This window comes from Dryobates pubescens, chromosome 2, assembly GCF_014839835.1.
Source record: "Dryobates pubescens isolate bDryPub1 chromosome 2, bDryPub1.pri, whole genome shotgun sequence".
Lineage (NCBI taxonomy): Eukaryota > Metazoa > Chordata > Aves > Piciformes > Picidae > Dryobates > Dryobates pubescens.
Genome location: NC_071613.1, coordinates 31398561 through 31416314, shown reverse-complemented (window position 1 = coordinate 31416314; position 17754 = coordinate 31398561).

Genomic DNA, 17754 nt, shown 5'->3' with positions numbered 1-17754 from the left:
GGCCCCGGCTCCAGAGACCCAGTTTCCCGGCGCGTCATTCCCTGTGGGGCTTGATCCTGCCCTGCTCCAGGTTGACGGCCAGCGGCATCTTGGTCCGGCCATACTAGAAGGGCATCGTGTTTCTTGTGCAAACCCCCCCGGTACTAGGGGCGGCTTAGTGTGTTCGTCCTTGTGCCTTAGTGCAGCTGCCCCTCAGCGTGCGTCCGACTGTTTCGCGCTCATAGAGCGCTCTTCATCTTTGCGTAGTCAAACGGAGTGCCCAGCGCTGATGCGGGAGATATAGAAGTGACGGCAAAACCCGGCGGGTCGATCACACCGTGGGTGCTGATGCAAGTGAAGGGAACGGCAGGGCGAGACTGATCAGCCTGGCTGACCCTTCCTGTACTGCCTGCCTTCCGTCGGACAAGTAGCCAAACGGGCAAACCAGACGAAACACAGGTGGATTTGGGGTTTGATACACATATTGTTTGGAATTTGTGCTTTCTGACAAGGCCTTTAACCCCGAGCAGTAATGTCTCCGGTCCTGGTAACATTTTGCAAGCCTTCTGACTTCTCCATCTTCCATACATTTATCATATTCCTTAGGTGTAAGAAAGCACGTCCCACAGCACACCTAAAAGTAGAGAGGGAATGCTTCTGTGTGTGTGGGCCACAGGCCTGGACCTCTGCCCCTGTGTTATAGATATCAGATTACTGGAGTGGCTTGTCTTAAGTAACATTATTTGGTAAATGTTGTTAATCAGAGAGCAAGCTCAATTCCACTTGGAAATACAAGTAGCAGTCAAACAGTTAATTCAACACACTGAATGCAGCTTAGTAAAGGTTATGACTGCTGCTATTGTGTCCATAGGCTGGCTGACAGTGTATGACAATGTAAGCCATTCAAATGATCCTTTCATCACTCCCTGAGCCCATTTTTGAGGCCACTTTCAATGATGTAATTTAACCAAAAAGTGTGGAATTAGGACAATTACTAGCCATAACAGACCCTCCAACTCTCCCTTTGCAGGTGCTTATTTAGCCTGTATGGCTTGTTGTGATGAAGAGGTTATTCATTTATTAATATGAAAGATGAATTATATAAACCTTAATTTTGTTATTAAAATTATTAATAACCCACGAATCACTATTTTATATACAGATTCTAGTGCACGATCGTGAAATACATCCCATAAGTGGTTTAACATTTACAATTTGGACCCAATTAGAATATTTACATCATTAATTTCTATTAATGGCATGAAGGGTGTCATTCTGCCGCTTGTCCACCAGGCGGTGACTCGACAGGACGCTGGCGGCTGCTTAACTATATACAGAGAGTATTACAATGTGCCAGAGGCTTGAACTGGAAATGTTATAATGCTAGGCGCGGGTGCTTTGAACTGAGCGTTAGTGAGTGGAATGCACGTGGAAGGTACACTGTGTCCTTTATTTGTAGCAAGGTTAGTTGCCAGGCTGCGGCAGAGCAGGTGGTAGGCAACTCTCCCGGCAGCAGAGAGGAGCCGGAATGTAGGCTAGTCCGTAGGCAGGCTCCCTTCGCAGGACTCAGGCAGCTCCCTCCGGATGGCAGGAAGTGGTCCAGTGGGGTCAGCCCGGCAGAGCTGGTAGGACTGTCCCTGGACAGTGAGGGCAGCCCCGGGGAAGAGACATGGCTGTGTGGAGTGTCGGCTTCTCTTTGCTTGGCTCAAAGGAGTGGGTGGGACCCTCTCGGAGTGGTCCCGGCTTTGGAGCACAGGCACGGATGGTGCTCTGGATTTCCCTGGGGTTCACAGGGCACGGAGAGGCAGAAGTGGTGGCCCCTCTTCTCTCCTGCAATGGCGGGTTCACGCAGGCATGTGGCTAAGTGCTGGTCCTGCTTTCTGAGCTGACACACAGGGTTGTGCAGCTTGTTAGTCTGCTAGTTAAGGCTGAGGCAGACGTTTGGACTGCCAGACTTGGCTAGTCCCTTTCCCGTCAACTGGGCAGTCTTACCCTCAGGGGTCCAGTCCTCTTGAAGACACAGTGGGCTCTTCTTCTGACCAGTGGGGCTGGCAATACAACGCTATGGCTTCTCAGGCTTTCAGCGAGGGTCCTTCCTCTAGAGACTCTCAGGGCTGAGGCATGGCAGGCCTTCCCAAATGCTAGCTTCTCCTCATCATGCAGAGGCCACTAGTTTGCTTGCATGTGAGATTGAGAAGAGTTACTATCAATGAGCCTAATAGCAAAGGCTATGGCATGTGGGCAGAGAGCTTGGTAGCCTGAGCAAAGAGAAAGAGAGCAAAGAGGAAAAGGGCAAATTGTTTACAAGTTGGAGTAATACTTCTAAGTTTCTCAAGGCTGGATTTGACCAATGGGCATTCTTGTAAACAACCAGCTTTAGCCTGTAGAAAGCATGAAGCTAGAATTATGCCCATACTTGGTATTAGCACGAGCATCCCATGCAACGGGTGCATGCAGTTGTTTGCGCCGCCTGGCTGATGCCTTGGCCTTTATTCCCCTCAGGAAAGGAGGGGGATGTGTCCACACACATAATAATAACCCCAGCTCCTCATATGACATGCCATCCAAACCCCTCACCAGTCTCATTGCTCTTCTTTGGATGTGGTCCAGGACCTCAGTTTATGTCCTATACTGTGGCAACCAGAATTGAACACAGTACACAATCTGTGGCCTCACCAGAGCCAGTTACAGAGGCACAATAACTTCCCTACTCCTGATGGAATACTGTCTTTGATACAGTCTGGGATGCCATTGGCTTTCTTGTCCACCTGGACACACTGCTGGCTCATGTTCAGCTGGCTGTCCACCACCATCCCCAGATCCTTTTCCAGCCACTCTTCTCAGGGCTGTAGCATTAATTGGGGTTGTTGTGAGCAAAGTGCGGGGCCCAGTATTTACAATGGTATGGCTTTGATTCCTTGGAGAGAGTGCATGGTGACAATAAATCATTTGTAGTGAAGAACCAGCATCCAAATTGTATGTATATTTCTATGCCTTTTTTTTTAAATAGTAACTGTATTCTGTGATCTGAAAGTGAATCTAACTGAATGCAATGTAAAGGACTGTTGGAGGCTCTGGAGAAACAGAAGTGAGCTGTTATGAGTTGAAAAAAACCTTTGAGTATAGCTGCTGCCAGCTCTTTGCAAATGATGTTTTTATTAAGTACCAGCTTTTGACTTTTTCAGTATTATAAAAGAAACACCAAGCAGACCACATTAGCACAAAAGGAGTAATAAACAATGTCAGTTCATGAAAAAATGCCCTGAAGCTATAAAGGTGTCTTTTCTACCTGCTTTGTTTAATAGAAAGCAAAATAAAAGCAAGCAGGAGTCTTGGGCGTTGGCGTAGATGGTATCATAGTACAGAAATAGGATGCAAAACTAAGCAGCTTGCTTGCACCCTGCGGTGAGAAAAAAAAAAGGCGGCAAGGCCACTTTCTGGCCCAGCCAGATAAAAGAGCATTTGCTATGTATTTTAATTTGTGTTCCTTGCTTAATTTATTTTCTCCTTATCTTCACACCTCGAGCTCAGGCAGGCCAGTGCTTCATTCCTGAAGAGAAGGCAGCCATGCAAAAATCAGCTTAATGAAAATGCTGTATCTCACTGCACTGTTCCCACCACATGCCACTGACAAGCACAGTGTATGGCACTAGGAAAAAAAAGTATGAGCAATACTCTTGCAATATTGTTATTTTAATTTGATTAGACAACAAAAATACCTGGAAACAGGCTTGTTATCTGCCCTTTATAACTTTCTGTATAATAAAGTTTCAAAGAAAATGCTTTCAGTTAGCATTGTATCTCTCTAATCCTGGAGTTTATTTTGGATATTAGTAACATCACCATCTGATATACATAGAGGAATATGGGCCCACATGTAACGCTTTGGTTTCCACTTCTGAATATGAAATTTTGGCCAAGCACAGAAAAATCTAAATGCTTTTCCATTTGCTATGTTCCTGTTAGTATACATCCATTTACTTTATAAAACTTGCATACCTAGACTGTATGTATTGACATCCATTATTGCAATATCACAGCTTATATGCAAATTGCATTAGGCTTTTTGTCAATCATAATATTTAGAAAAACATTTATTATCCAAATTTATTCTAAAATGTTTTCATTTTTTAAATGATAAGAAAATGGAAAGATCTGGCCATATTTTCATAGAATAGAATAGAATAGAATAGAATAGAATAGAATAGAATAGAATAGAATAGAATAGAATAGAATAGAATAGAATTAACCAGGTTGGAAGAGACCTTCAAGATCATCGTGTCCAACCTATCATCCAACACCACCTAATCAACTAAACCATGGAACCAAGCATCCTGTCAAGCCTTGCCCTGAACACCCCCAGCGACGGCGACCCCACCACCTCATAGTGGACTATTAATAACATTTTGATGAAGTTCTTTCCAATGTATCTGTGTTACGTATATTGTTTTACATTAGAGTAGTTCTGAAGCTAGAAACTTCATAGTGCCACCTACTGCTGAAAATATACATTTAAAAAAAATTACTAGTATGGGCACCTTCAAATAAAAGGGCAGTGGAGTAAAATCTCTGTTGGAATACAATCTTTCAGACCTCTGAAAAATGTTGGTGACAAATCTTGGCTTGCTTAGTGAATTTCAGTCATACTGAATTTCTGAACTTTGAACGAGTGACTATTTTGACAGACTGTCATGAGAAGTGACTGAGGATCTGGGATTGTGACTAGAAGTTTTTTCAATGTTATATTTTTAATTACAACTTTCATTTTGAAACTTGTCCCTGTGATGTAACTGAAAAGCATTGAGGCAAGGATTGAGTGAAACAAAATTTACTTTTCACTCTATTTTACAGAGAGCTCTGCATGAGGATCCTGTAATCAGCATCACATGTAGCACAAGCTCTATTCCCTTCTTACATTGCAAAGTCATAAGATGGACCATGAATCCCTGCTTGGCTATTGGCATAAAATGATATGTTCTCAGCCATCATGGCTGAAATTCTTCTTTCCCTAACCTTTACCATCTAAAAGTTGGACAGAGTTAATGTACAATCTAAATAGTAGCTGTTTCTTTCTTCACTTCAAAGAGAAGACCCTGTCTCTAGTACTAGTGAAACAGTAATCTTATGCCTACAACCTTTTCCCATGTCCCAAATGATAAGTATGGATTGTGATCTCATTCTCAGGAACCATGCAAATATTTGAAATGGTAGGACTTTTTACATGAGTATGAACAAGTAGAATATAGAGCCTTAATCTTCCTAAGGAGAAGTCCCATTTTAAATTTGGCTCCAAGGAATCAGAAATGGTTCATCTTCTGCTGGTACTTGTCCTATGCTGTAGAATAAACTAACATTGAAATAATTTATCAGAGTTTCTGTCTTGTTATGGCTTGACAACTTTACCTGAGAAATTAATTTCCTTTCAAATTGAAAAATTCTTGAGAACAACACATTTAATACAGGTAAAAGGGCTTGTAAGGATGATTTAGCCACTTTGTGGCAGCATTTTAAAGGTAACTTTGCCTGTCCCCTCTTTTCCTGCACAGAGGGTAAGGGCTGCTGCTGTGACAGTATCACTCTTCAGCCCTTCATTTTGCAACAGTGGCCTGATCTACTCAACAGACAACAATTTTCAGAGAGATTTTTGTAACGTGCAGATGCTTATGTACAGGCACTTCTGGGTGCACATTTTACCAACATTTGACATTAGGAATTAATCTCCTTTTACATTAGCTTGATAAAAACAAAGATAAATACATTTCTTAGTTGTTGATGTTATCGTGTGTTTCATGCAGTGAAAATTCATGTTAACTTCTTATTTCCTGAACATGTTTTTGGCTGGGATTTAGTTAATTCTCTTCATAGTAGCTTACACGGTGCTATGTTTTGGATTTATGATGAAAACTGTTGAAAACACAGGGATGTTTTAGTTACTGATGATGTTTTAGTACTTGCACAATGTAATTGCCTTCTGCATTTCTCAGGTTGCCCAATAGTGAGCACGCTGGGAGTGCACAAGGAGCCAAGAGAGGACACAGACAGGACAGCTGACCCCCGAGAAACCATATGATGTTGTGCTCAGCCATAAAAGCTGTGGAAGAAGGAGTGAGGAAGCACCTTCAGAGTTACAGCGTTTCTCTCCCCAAGTCACCATTATGCATATTGGGCCCTGTTTTTCCTGGAGATGGCTGAAAACCTATCTGCTCATGGGAAGTACTTCATTCCTTATTTCGCTCTGCTGGTACCATTTTTGCTTTCCCTACCAAACTACCTTTATCTCAACCCACAGATTTTCTCACTTTTACCCTCCTGATTCTGTCACCCATCCCATCCATGAGGGTGAGCATGTGGCTGTGTGGGGCTTAGCCACCCACTGGGGTAAACCTTTTTGGTGTCTAACATGGGGCACAAAGGGCTTGAGGTAATGACAGACTTGATGAGAGTTTGCTAGACTGAATTTATAGCTGTTATAGCTATTTGGTAATTAATTGGCAGAGTCCTGTGCTTGCCATGGAGCTTGCCTGCGTTGCTGTACCTTAGAGTCTGGTGGCTGTCAGTGGCTGCTTTTTGCACATACTGTTTGCTGCAGGCCTTATCATCTTTACCCAGCTGTGCCTGGGAGCATTTTGATAACAGCAATGGCCATGTGCCTTAGGCTGGCCAATGGCCAGAGCATCACTGCTGTTCCTGTGCTGCTGTGCTGGACAGGTTGGAGCTCCAGTGCGAACTTCAGTAAAAGGGAATTGACTTGTGGGTAAGTCCATGGGGAAGCAGGTCATTTTGAAGTATCAGACTGTAGATAAGTCCATGGGGAAGCAGGATATTTTGAAGTATCTGACTGTGGCTAAGTCCACAGTGGAGCATGTACACATGAAAGCATCTGTGGCTGTGGGTAAGACCAGGCCACAGAAAGCATACTGCTGAAGACGCTGTGGCCCATGAGTAACTGGTGGAGATTGTAATATTTAAAATGTTGTAACCTATGATTCAAGTTGCATGTCAAAGGAAGTACTATGGCAGGAACTACCACCAGTGCAGGATGAGAATTACAAGAAGTTGAAGTGCAAATGCAACAGTGACCCAACTTGAGCTGGCTTTGATGCCAAATAAGTCCACATAATACATCACCTCTCCTATCCTGAGTGACCACTGTAACAGATAGAACCCAAGTCATGGATTAATAATGAACTCCATGGATATTTCATGGACATTTTATAGGGTGGTCCACAGATTAAGGGAATGATATCTGCATATATATCACAGAATGGGAAGGGGGAAAGTGGCTGAAGAATATCTACTGGGTAGTGTGGGACCTGAACATGACATAAATGGTATGAAATAAGATGTGAAATTTGTACTAATTTTATCTGGGATTGAGTGAATTTTCTTCATAATAGCTTGTATGGTGCAATATTTTGGATTTTTTGTGAAAACAAGTTTTGATAAAATACTGATGTTCATAGTTTCTAATGTGACACAGGATGCCCAGGACAGAAGAGGATGGATAAGCACTCTCACTGTTAGCTAGGTAATTACTTTGCTCATAGGTGCATGAGTTGCAAGTTACAAGTTAATGAATTGTGAGTTACAAATTAAAGAACTTGTGAGTTAGAAACCTCATGACTTAAGTGATGAATTAGTGAATTCACGTGCTAGATTAGCCTGTACAAAGGGGATTGAGCCCTTGTTTGTTGTGCTTGTTGTCCTTCCTAATGAGGTCATAAAATAAAGTTTAATTTGCAGAATATGTTGTCCTGTAAATTTGAGAGATCCAGATGATTTCTCCCTACTGCCTGTCCAAACACTTTAAAACTGTGTCTTTCCAAGAGTGAACAGTCAGTGACTAGGGATGCTCCCCTGAAAGGAGCCTTGCAAATCCTTCACAACATTCAAGTTCTGTGCTTTTTATATACCCCAATTTCCTGTTTTCCTATAAGGGCCTTGTCAAAGGCCCCTGGTGCCTGCTCTTCTTCCAAGGCAGTTATAATCCATGTGGTTCTTCCCTCTTGTTTCACTCACTATGAATTATGGACTTTTAGTGTTAATGATTGTCAGCCTAAATAATTAAAAGTCCTGCACATTGTCATGGAGAAAACTAGAAAGGTTGAAAATGTGCTTTTTCCTTCTCAAAGAAAGGTGCAAACTCAAATCACAGTCAGAAGGAAAATGTATAAGCTATTTTGTAATACCATGTACAAGAGAATAGCATCATAAAAATTAAATTACTTAAAGTAATATTCAAATCACGCAGTCATCGTTGATTTAGTTTCCAATTATACAGAGGTAATTGTATTAATGAACTGCCTCATTCACTTTGGTGGGAAAACAGTTGAAAGTTTTAATGTCTTGGCATCTGCAGGTAATAAATTATACTATCTAGGCTCCTAATTCAACTACAATCTTAATTCTTGTTTTACACAGGGCATACTACAACATCAGTATATTAGATGAAAGATATCCACGTGACCTTCTGGAGCTAAGACAATTCTGGAATAATTCTGGAGTAGAACAACTATTCTATAATTAAATATTGAAATAAGTTACAATAGATGAAGGAAATTACTCTAAAATTATGTATATATAATATTCTTTTCTATGTGTAATATTTTATTTATATATGTGTGTGTGTGTGCATATATATATCCTGCATTGTACTGAATATACTGGGAATAGTTTAAAAAGACTTAGTTTTGTGACTTCAGCTGCTGAAGCCAGACTAACTATAAATAAATATATTACAAACAGTCTAAAGTGCATCACGCACTTTAGAGTCAGAACCCCACATGCTTTGAACTCCCCATCACCTTCTAAGCATTGGAATACCCAGCTCCTGCCCGCCTATCTTTCCCTTTAAATTCTCAAGTGTTCCCAGCAGCTCAGACAGCCTAGGCATTTCTGAAATGCATATTATAATGGCTCATAGTTTTTTTTGTCGCCCCTTCCACCTCCCAAAAAATTCAGAAAATGTGAAATCAAAAATAATACTGAGGTCTCTTTGACTTTCATTTTCTGATGCAAGACATAACACAAAGATTGGCTAGAATATCTGTCCTAGTATTATTTTAGTATACTAGCAGTAGCCATATAAATAGAGTTAATAACTCAAACAGTGTTTAATCTATGATATATAAATAATCTATTCTAGGAAATGCCTCCCTTTTCCTCTAACTGATCATTCTGTATGTCCTCTGATGTAACAAAAGCATTTGCTAAATAGGGAAAAACCCAAGTTACTTCCTGCTTTGCTTTTCTAAGAGAAAGGGAGATGCTGGCTGCTTTATTGCCACTTTCCTTGTCTTTTCTGTTTTTTTGAGATTTTCCTTCTGATAGTCACATGACATGAAACTATAATATGTTGTTTTCTCCTTCAGCCTCCTGTCATGCCCCATATATTCTGCTAACCCAGCAAGATGTCCTTAGTTACTATGTTTAAAATACATCCAACCTGCAGATTCTATTCATGCTGTTCTGCAAGAGCCGCTCTTGAGCAGCTGCATGCACAAGATACTCTACTTCTCATCTGCAGGGCTATTCTGCAGGCAGCCTGTTAGCTACCAGCAACTGTCAGTGCAGAGCTTGAGCTATCTGTTGGAATGCTGACCTCCAAGTGTGCTCAAGATTGTGACAGTGGGCATAGGCAGGAGAGCAGACGCCAGTGCTGCGCAGGTGCTGAGCAGGAATGCTTGTGCAGCCTCACTGCTAGCTAGGCAGCAGAGGTAATACCTTGAACAAGCTGCACAGACTGGCTATGTCAGTATGAAGGCAACTGGCAGGAATGTAGAAACCCTGGAGTTGTGATGTTTCTGTTGGTATTTTGCCTGACTCTTTTTCTTTCTTCCCCCCCTCTCTCCGCCCCTCCTTTCTATCTGAACTTGTGTCTCTTGCTCCTCTCCTAAATACGTGATCATGTACATGGTATTACCACCCATTAGCCGCACTCCTAACCTCACCTCTGTTGGTGTGTGCTTGGGAGAGAGTAGCACATAGCCTGACAGACAAATGAAAACTGATATTTGAATTAGAAGCAACATCAAGCAATTGGTTTGATCCTCAGCACTATACTGGACTGTGTCCCTACTTTTTATTTTAAAACATAGTAGAAACACAGAGGTTTGTCTCTGGAAGTGAGTTTTTGAGGAAACAAAAACTAGGTTTGACTCTCAACATATAAATGCAACTCACATTTTTATCCATTTTGTGTTGTAGGATCTGTTGCTAGAATAATTTGGCAGCTGCTCAGCAGAAGAAGCTAATAAAGCAATGCTGGAAACTCTGGCAGACCATGACTTTCCTGAGTCTTTTATTTCCTACTTCGTATTTCTAAGTACTGTGGTACAAGAAAACTCATTCCTTATGGATCCCCCTAAATCAGCCTCAAAGGTTTGAACAAGTTAAACATATACATGTATTTCCAAATAAATCTGGCCTCCAGCCATTGCTGCTGCTTTCTGCCCCAGCCCTCCCCCAAGCTCTCTCTCATTTATCTATTGTCTTCTTGATAGCATCGTGGATGGAACTGTATATTTGAGGCTAAAATCATAAAGAAAATTACTTAACCTGATGCTGTTACAGTTCTTCTTATGGAGTCCAAAATGACATTGCTCTTTCACCTTGCTGTATCCTATGCAAACTCACATCTAGTTGCCAGGAGAGAGGATGGAGAGTTTCCCATCATTCTCTTTTCCAATTCATGCTTTTCAGGGTATATTTTTCACTGAAAAATTGTTTGATTATTTGTACACTACTTATCAATTTGCCTTATTTTAGATCAAAATAGTTACTTTTTTGAATGCATTATTTCTTTACACCCTTTACATCTTTACATCCTTTACACCCTTTACACTTTACATCTATAATTTTCTTTTCAATGGTATTTGCAGCTTTGTGATGTACAGTTGTGTCAGCAGCACACTGAAATTTACCTTATTTTCCTCATGAAAATGATACCAGAAAAATCAGTCCTCACACCCATATTTATTATGCCAGAACATTCCTCACAGTTCAATATATCATATGTCTTTGCAACACTCTATTGGGGGCCCAGTATATACTGTGGTTTCCAGCACACTGTAAACCACATTGAAGAGGGAGAAGCCTATATGGAAGCTGGAGCAGCAGTTTGGTCGTTGGCAGAAGGAGGCAGCTGGACGGTAAGCAGCCTGAGAGCTTCCTAGGGAAATATCTTGCTGCTGGCAGGCTGTCAATAGTAGCAGCAGGAGGACATAAGGAGGCAGGAGACACAACAAAACTGCATGTGTGACTGGCAGAAGACTGGTGTCAAATGGTCCCAACAAAAGCCCACCCCATACGATCATAATCCTCATTTGAGATTCAGCTGCAGGACTGATAACGTTGTCACTGTTGAGAGTTAATTGTGCTTAAGAGAGTTGCCCTATTTGTTCCGGGAAAGCCATAAAGAAGTCGCATTACCTTTGCAGCCCCAGCGTGTTAAACGAGGACAGGCTGGTAACCAGAGCCTGCAGAGCCTCCTGACTCCAACTCCGTCGCTGGGCACTGAGCTAGGGGAGGCAGTGCTCAGAGGGGGCCTCCTCGCCTGCCTTCATGGCACGGGTGCTCCACAACAAACTCATAGCTGTCCAAGCAAAAAACAGTTTAAATTCATTGTTCGAGTAAGATTTTTATGGAATAAGATTTGAAACCTTTTCTTTTCTTTCTTTCTTTCTTCTTCTTTTTTTTTTTTTTTTAAGATCTACTCTATCTGCTGCCTTCTCTTCTGCCATTCCCTTTATAAATCTCTCTGAACAGATCAATTGAGTTTGCACAGCAAGATTCTTTTTTTTTAAATAAGACTATACTGTTTGTTGATCATGGTCCTAGAACTTTTCCAGATGCTGAGCAATTGCTGGGCAATGTTTCCAGTATTACTCACTATATTATGTTTATATTATGGTTAAGAAGGACTGATGCTACGTACCACTCTTTTTTTTTCCCCTGGTGAAAACTGGTGAGATGCCTGGTTAATAAATGTTACTCAATTTCCTACATCTATCATGATGATAATTTATGCTATATGTATCATATGCATTCTAGAAACTACTGCAGAATGCAGATAATATCCCTTGACCCCTGCAGCAAATGTAAATGACTTCCTGTATTCACTTGCAGTCCCTTAATCGATTGATTAGGAATTTAACTTTCAATCAAGCTGTTTGCAAGGTCACAAAGGCTGTTAATATTAGTGCGCCGTGTGTGTTATGTTACCTTGCAGGCTGTTTGGAAGTGCAACAAAAGAGGTGGAGGTACGTTGCTTGATGAAAACAAATCCACTGAACAAGTATGTTTTGCTCAGGTGGGCTGGCAAAATCAACCAGAAAAAAGCAGGGCTGGAGTAGCCCAGCTGCTAGAAGTGTGATGTTCAGGAGCTCTGCAAGTCTTTCTAGGTTATTATGCAAGCTTAACAAGAATGAAAGCTTTTCAGAATATGTGATTTTTGCTGCAGACATTTTTCTCTGCTAATACAGACATTAGATTGGCTATATTAGTTGTCTAGCTTTAAAAAAAAAAAATGTAAAAAAAATTCCTGGGACTCTGCTTGTCTTCTTTGGAGAAATTGAAGCTGTTTTAAAGGAGGTTCTGTGAGAAAACGCAGCACAGTGAATTTCACTTACTGGCTGGCTTATAAGGGAAAGGTTTGCAGTTACCCTCAGGCATGAACTTGATTACATGAAGAGTAAGAAATACAAAATAAATCATAAGCTTTAATTCTAAGTTACATTATTTGATGTAATATGAACTTCCATACCAGATCAAATCTAAATTAGTTGTCTGCCAATAGTAATTCCCAGATGTCTCTGATGAAATTGCCCTATTCTTCAACCTCCTTTCCCCGCTCCGCAAGTATAATGGATAATTATGTAACAGCCTGACTATAAGGGAAGTTATTTTCTAACCTCAGGCTAGTGGCTGATTTATGTCCTGAACTGTGAACATTTATATCCATTATGAATTTTTATCAGGTTCAAGCTAATTCCCCACATAAATGTATGAATATGTATATATAACCTTTTACTGTATCCAGCCAAGCCCTTGGCGTCAGTGATACCATTTGCCAGCATGTTTCATAGGCATGTTACTTTTGCCAGTTTAAAATATATTGCCTTTTACTTTCATTACTACAATCAGTGTTTACTTGGGAAACATATCAGTGGCAGCATAAGACCCAATATCCATTCCCAGTCACTCCTCAACTTGACCAAGTCTGAAGGCCCAGCTGTAGCCTGGGTGCCTGTGCTGGATCAGAAGGTCCAGGTCAATGTCCAGCCTACTGCCATTTCCTGTTCCATACCCTCACAGACCAGACCTTGCTTTTCTGTAGGAGAAGGATTGTTCTCAGACAGCTTTAGAAGACTATAGGTAAGATTTTCCTTTGCTCGAATTAGAGAATGCTATGTTTTGTCTTTGACTCTGAGAATAGTGTAAACACCTTGTAAATGAAGGAGAGAAGCTGGGCAGAATTTGGTTGGAGGTGTTAAAATATTGTTTGGTTATTTTGACCTATTGTATGCCTTAATTACACATACGCCAGTAGAAAATGACCAATTGAGATGTGACACATATGCCTTCTGATAGACTATAACTTTACTGTATAACATAATAAAGGTCTTCGCCTGCTTACATCTGGTCCAGAAAGCGTTGCTCTGGGTGCTTAAAACAACTATACAACACTTTTCTACATTATGGGTTGATGAAAGGCAGAGGGATGATGCTTGCAGTAAATGAAAAGGTTAAAGTGTCTCTAGGACTAACATCCTTCTGGTGCACAATGACTTCCTGAATTTGCAGGTGTCGTTACAATTCAATGTCAAGAGAAGAGATTAGATTTGTAAGAAAAAGTTGGTTTGGGCTATGGGAAAGGAATTAATTTTGATCTGTGTTGGGTCAAGTCAATGAGGTGCTTTTACATAATACATAATGGGAAGGGAGGACTTAATCTTGGGGTTGGCTACTACTGCTGCATTTTATAGTGGGAGGAGGTTAGATTATCTTTGATTATGGGAAAATTAATTGTACCTGGTAAAAGGAGGATGGATTCTGAATAGAAAAGTAACAACTATTTTACCTAAAGAATTTCACTGTGTGTCTGTATGTGCTTACTACTGTCATCAAAAAGTTCTTGAGTGTTGACTAGAGGCAAAAGAAAATGGCACAGACTCTAGGTAAGACCATGCAGAAGAAGCAAGAAAAGATGATGTTTTCCTTTCTCCTTTCTGACCTGGACATTACTGTTGGTATCTGCAGTTACAGAAGTTTGAAAGGCAGGCAATTATCATGGCTGCCAAAGGGAAGATGCACCCTTGCAAATCAAACCTTGAATAAAAACTTTTAATGAAGACAAGGCCTTAAGGCCAACTTCAATATTCCATATATGAAAAATCTTGAATTTGTGAATCCTCATAATACACTCTCAGTGAGCAAATATTATCAGGCTGAAAAAGTTCATTTACAAGCACATGTGAAGTGGTTACAACACACAGCAAAAGTCAAGAGGAAACAACTGCATACAGAGAACTTCAATAATCAGGATTTGTATAGGGCATCTATGGACTTAGACACAAAGTTTCAGTTTTGGTGTAAATTATTTAGTTTGGAAGTATTGAGAAACAGTCTCTTTTTGGCTGACTTAATTATATAATGAACAGATGTGAAGTTTTTATTTGGATTAAAATTTCCCTGTAACTCAAGGTAATTTAGATCTGAGGTTTTGGCTCTGGTCCTTCCCCAGCTTGTACTCAATATAAATTACTATCCTAGAACCATGACATGTTCAATTTATCCTCCATTTTAGATGGCAGAAAAGTGCATGCATAATTCTGTGCATGCCATACTTTCTTTGACAAATAGACCAAGTGACTGAAACTGCTAGGTAAGACACTTTATTTTAGTCATGAACCCATATCCAGCCTTAGTTTAAAAACCAGGCAAAAATGACATGTGAATTACTTGATTTTGAATCAATGCCAAACTCAATCTTATGCAAACTCAGAAAGAGAGAGGGGGGGAAAGTCTTGGAATAAACCCAGTGATTTATGCATGGGAACATAAGGCAATAACTAGCAGCAATCAATTGTAATGACAGGAGTGGACCACCATGAAAAAATCTGACAACTTTTCATTGGAGCTATTGTGACTGAGGGATTTGGAATGGGGCAACATTTTTACACATGGATAATGACTACAAGAAAAGTGGATTTGGGGGGCAGCATTCCCAATTCTACCTTCTATCGAAAATGCTGCTCAAGCTCTGCATGCCATGCTCCACTCACATTCATGTGAGGTTCTCCATTGCTTAGGACAATGGAGGATGGCAAATACTTCAATTCTGGAAAGAAAAATATAACATGTTATATCCACCCATTTGAGGAAGTATATATTTTTTTTTCTTGAACAAATTCCAAATAACTATGTTAAATTATGAGCTGTGTCCAGAAATGATGAACCTTGCTGTTGAGTTTTGATCTTCTGGGTCAGACTGACTTGCTCATTAGTGCCATAAGTTCAGATGCAGGGAGGCAATATCACCTGAACATCCTCCAGGGAGAAAGCAGGACTGCCTAAAATTTTGTCACTGTTACACATCCTATAGGGAGAACATTTTCCAGGATTATTTTATACTCTGCAATATTAGGATTTTTCTTAGGGCTTTTTCTAGCATGCAGCAAACCATTCTACTAAGGTCATGTTTGCACAAACAAGTGCTAGGAGTTCAGCTGAGAAAGGCAGCTGAGACAACTTTTTAGCTACATCTACTAATTCCAATATTCAGATCAACCCAAGAAAAGACACTGGGAGGTAGCTGCCTACAAAGTTTGTTCCTGCAGTTCTCTTTGCCCACTGGTACCCAGAAAGACTCCGAACAAGCTTTCTGTGAAGTTATGCACAGGAAGGCCCAATTCCTTGTAGCTCTTTAAGCAATATTGTCCTCAGTCATAGACCTATCCTCCAATTCAGTGCCTCTCAGTGGATTATTTTTTTCTCTCAATTGCCATGCCAAACAGTTGTCTGCCTATTTTTTGTATTTTTCTTTTTCCACAGAAAGGCACCTGCTCAATTTTAGATACTGTTCAGCTTGTTCCACTTCAGTGGTCTGCACTACTCCTCTGAGAGCCCTGAGCTTTTCACATATTTCAGGCAGCCAGCTCTCTTATGTGCTTTTCCCCAGCAGCCAATTTTGCTCTGAAGCTCTTATGACTGAGCCAACTTCCATTCCTTCATAAAGGGATATCCTCTTGTTGCAATTGAGGAATTCCGTAAGAAGCTTTTAATGTCTCCCAAGTGTTGTTAAGTACAGTAAAACCTGGAATTAAGCTTTACCTAACACTTGTTCATGCAATATTCATTTATTGGCTAACTGCATTTGTTCCTGCTGTTGACAAATAAACTTTAAGGTTTATTTCTAATACCACAAATACATGATCAAATTAATGCATGCAGGAATGAATAAAATGTTATATGATATGTTTGAGTAGCAGGAGCAGCTTGAAGCCTGAAATCTTTACAGTGTACATTGCCATCTTGTGTTCTGAAGTTCTAGATAACACAGAAAAGCATACCACACTTTCACAAAATAGCAGTTGGCCTTATGAGTGGAACTACAAGGTTATAAAAAGATGTTTACTGTATTTTTTTTCTTTCTTGTAAAATGTAAAATAGTCTTTAAATAGTAATTCTTACTGTTAACTCTAAATTAACCTGTTCCAAGGATCCATTCCTTTTAATTAGTGATTTGTGGGTAACCCAATAAAAACAAACAAGAGAACAAAAAACCCAAACTAAAACCAAACAAAAAACACACTACAGAGAAAATTCTGCTACAGCCAAGCCATTCTCTTTTTCTAGCAATAAGGTCCAATACAGACTCCAAAGAATAGATCTGTGGAAGGCAGCCTCTGAGCTCATGTAGGATTGCCAGAGGAGTTGTATGCCAAATGCCTCTCATCTGCAAAAAGGAGTATGACAAAAAAGAGAGAAGACTTGTATATTCAACTGGAATCTCTGTCTTTTTAAATAACTCTAGTCTGAACATAACTAGATCATTCCTGAAGATGTTCCAGTACGCACTAAAGTACTGGTCACTTGGTTGAAAGTGGACTTAAAGTGACATTTAGTTACAAAATTAAGAAAGTAAATCTAACATCTCTGTGTTTATACAAAACAGGATTCAAAACACAAAACTAATGACATGCCTTTGTAAATGAAATAAGAACTGCATGCTCTTCCTCTAAAATGATCATTCCTTCATAGTGTGCTCATCACAAGGGTTTTACTGTATATGCATACTTCCAATTGCTTTCACTGTCTAACAGTATTTAGCTCTGCCTTTTTATTATGTTTTTATTAATGCCAAGTTCTTTGTATAGTTGTTTACTATTGCAAATGTCTAGGAGTACTCTTAAACACAGTTTTGAACAATGGCTCTATAAAACCCAAAGGATTTATTCCATACAGCTGCTGTTGCCTGAAACAAGCATAAGCAAGGTAGGGAAAAGGGTGCAAAAATCAAATACTAAGCTTGGAGACACCTGGGGCAGGGCAGGAAATAGTAAAAACATATCACAGTAACATATGCCAAGGTAGAATGGCAGAGAGAAGCACATTTGGCCTTACTTGCTCAGAAGTTCCCCTCGGGTTAGTTGTTTTCCATGCCAGAAACCTTTTAGTGCATCAGTCTAGCATTTCTAAGTTCATTTGCATTGTATGTGAATTTACAGTGTAATTTGCCACCTCTGAAAGGAAAATGCTTGCAGCACCCATTAT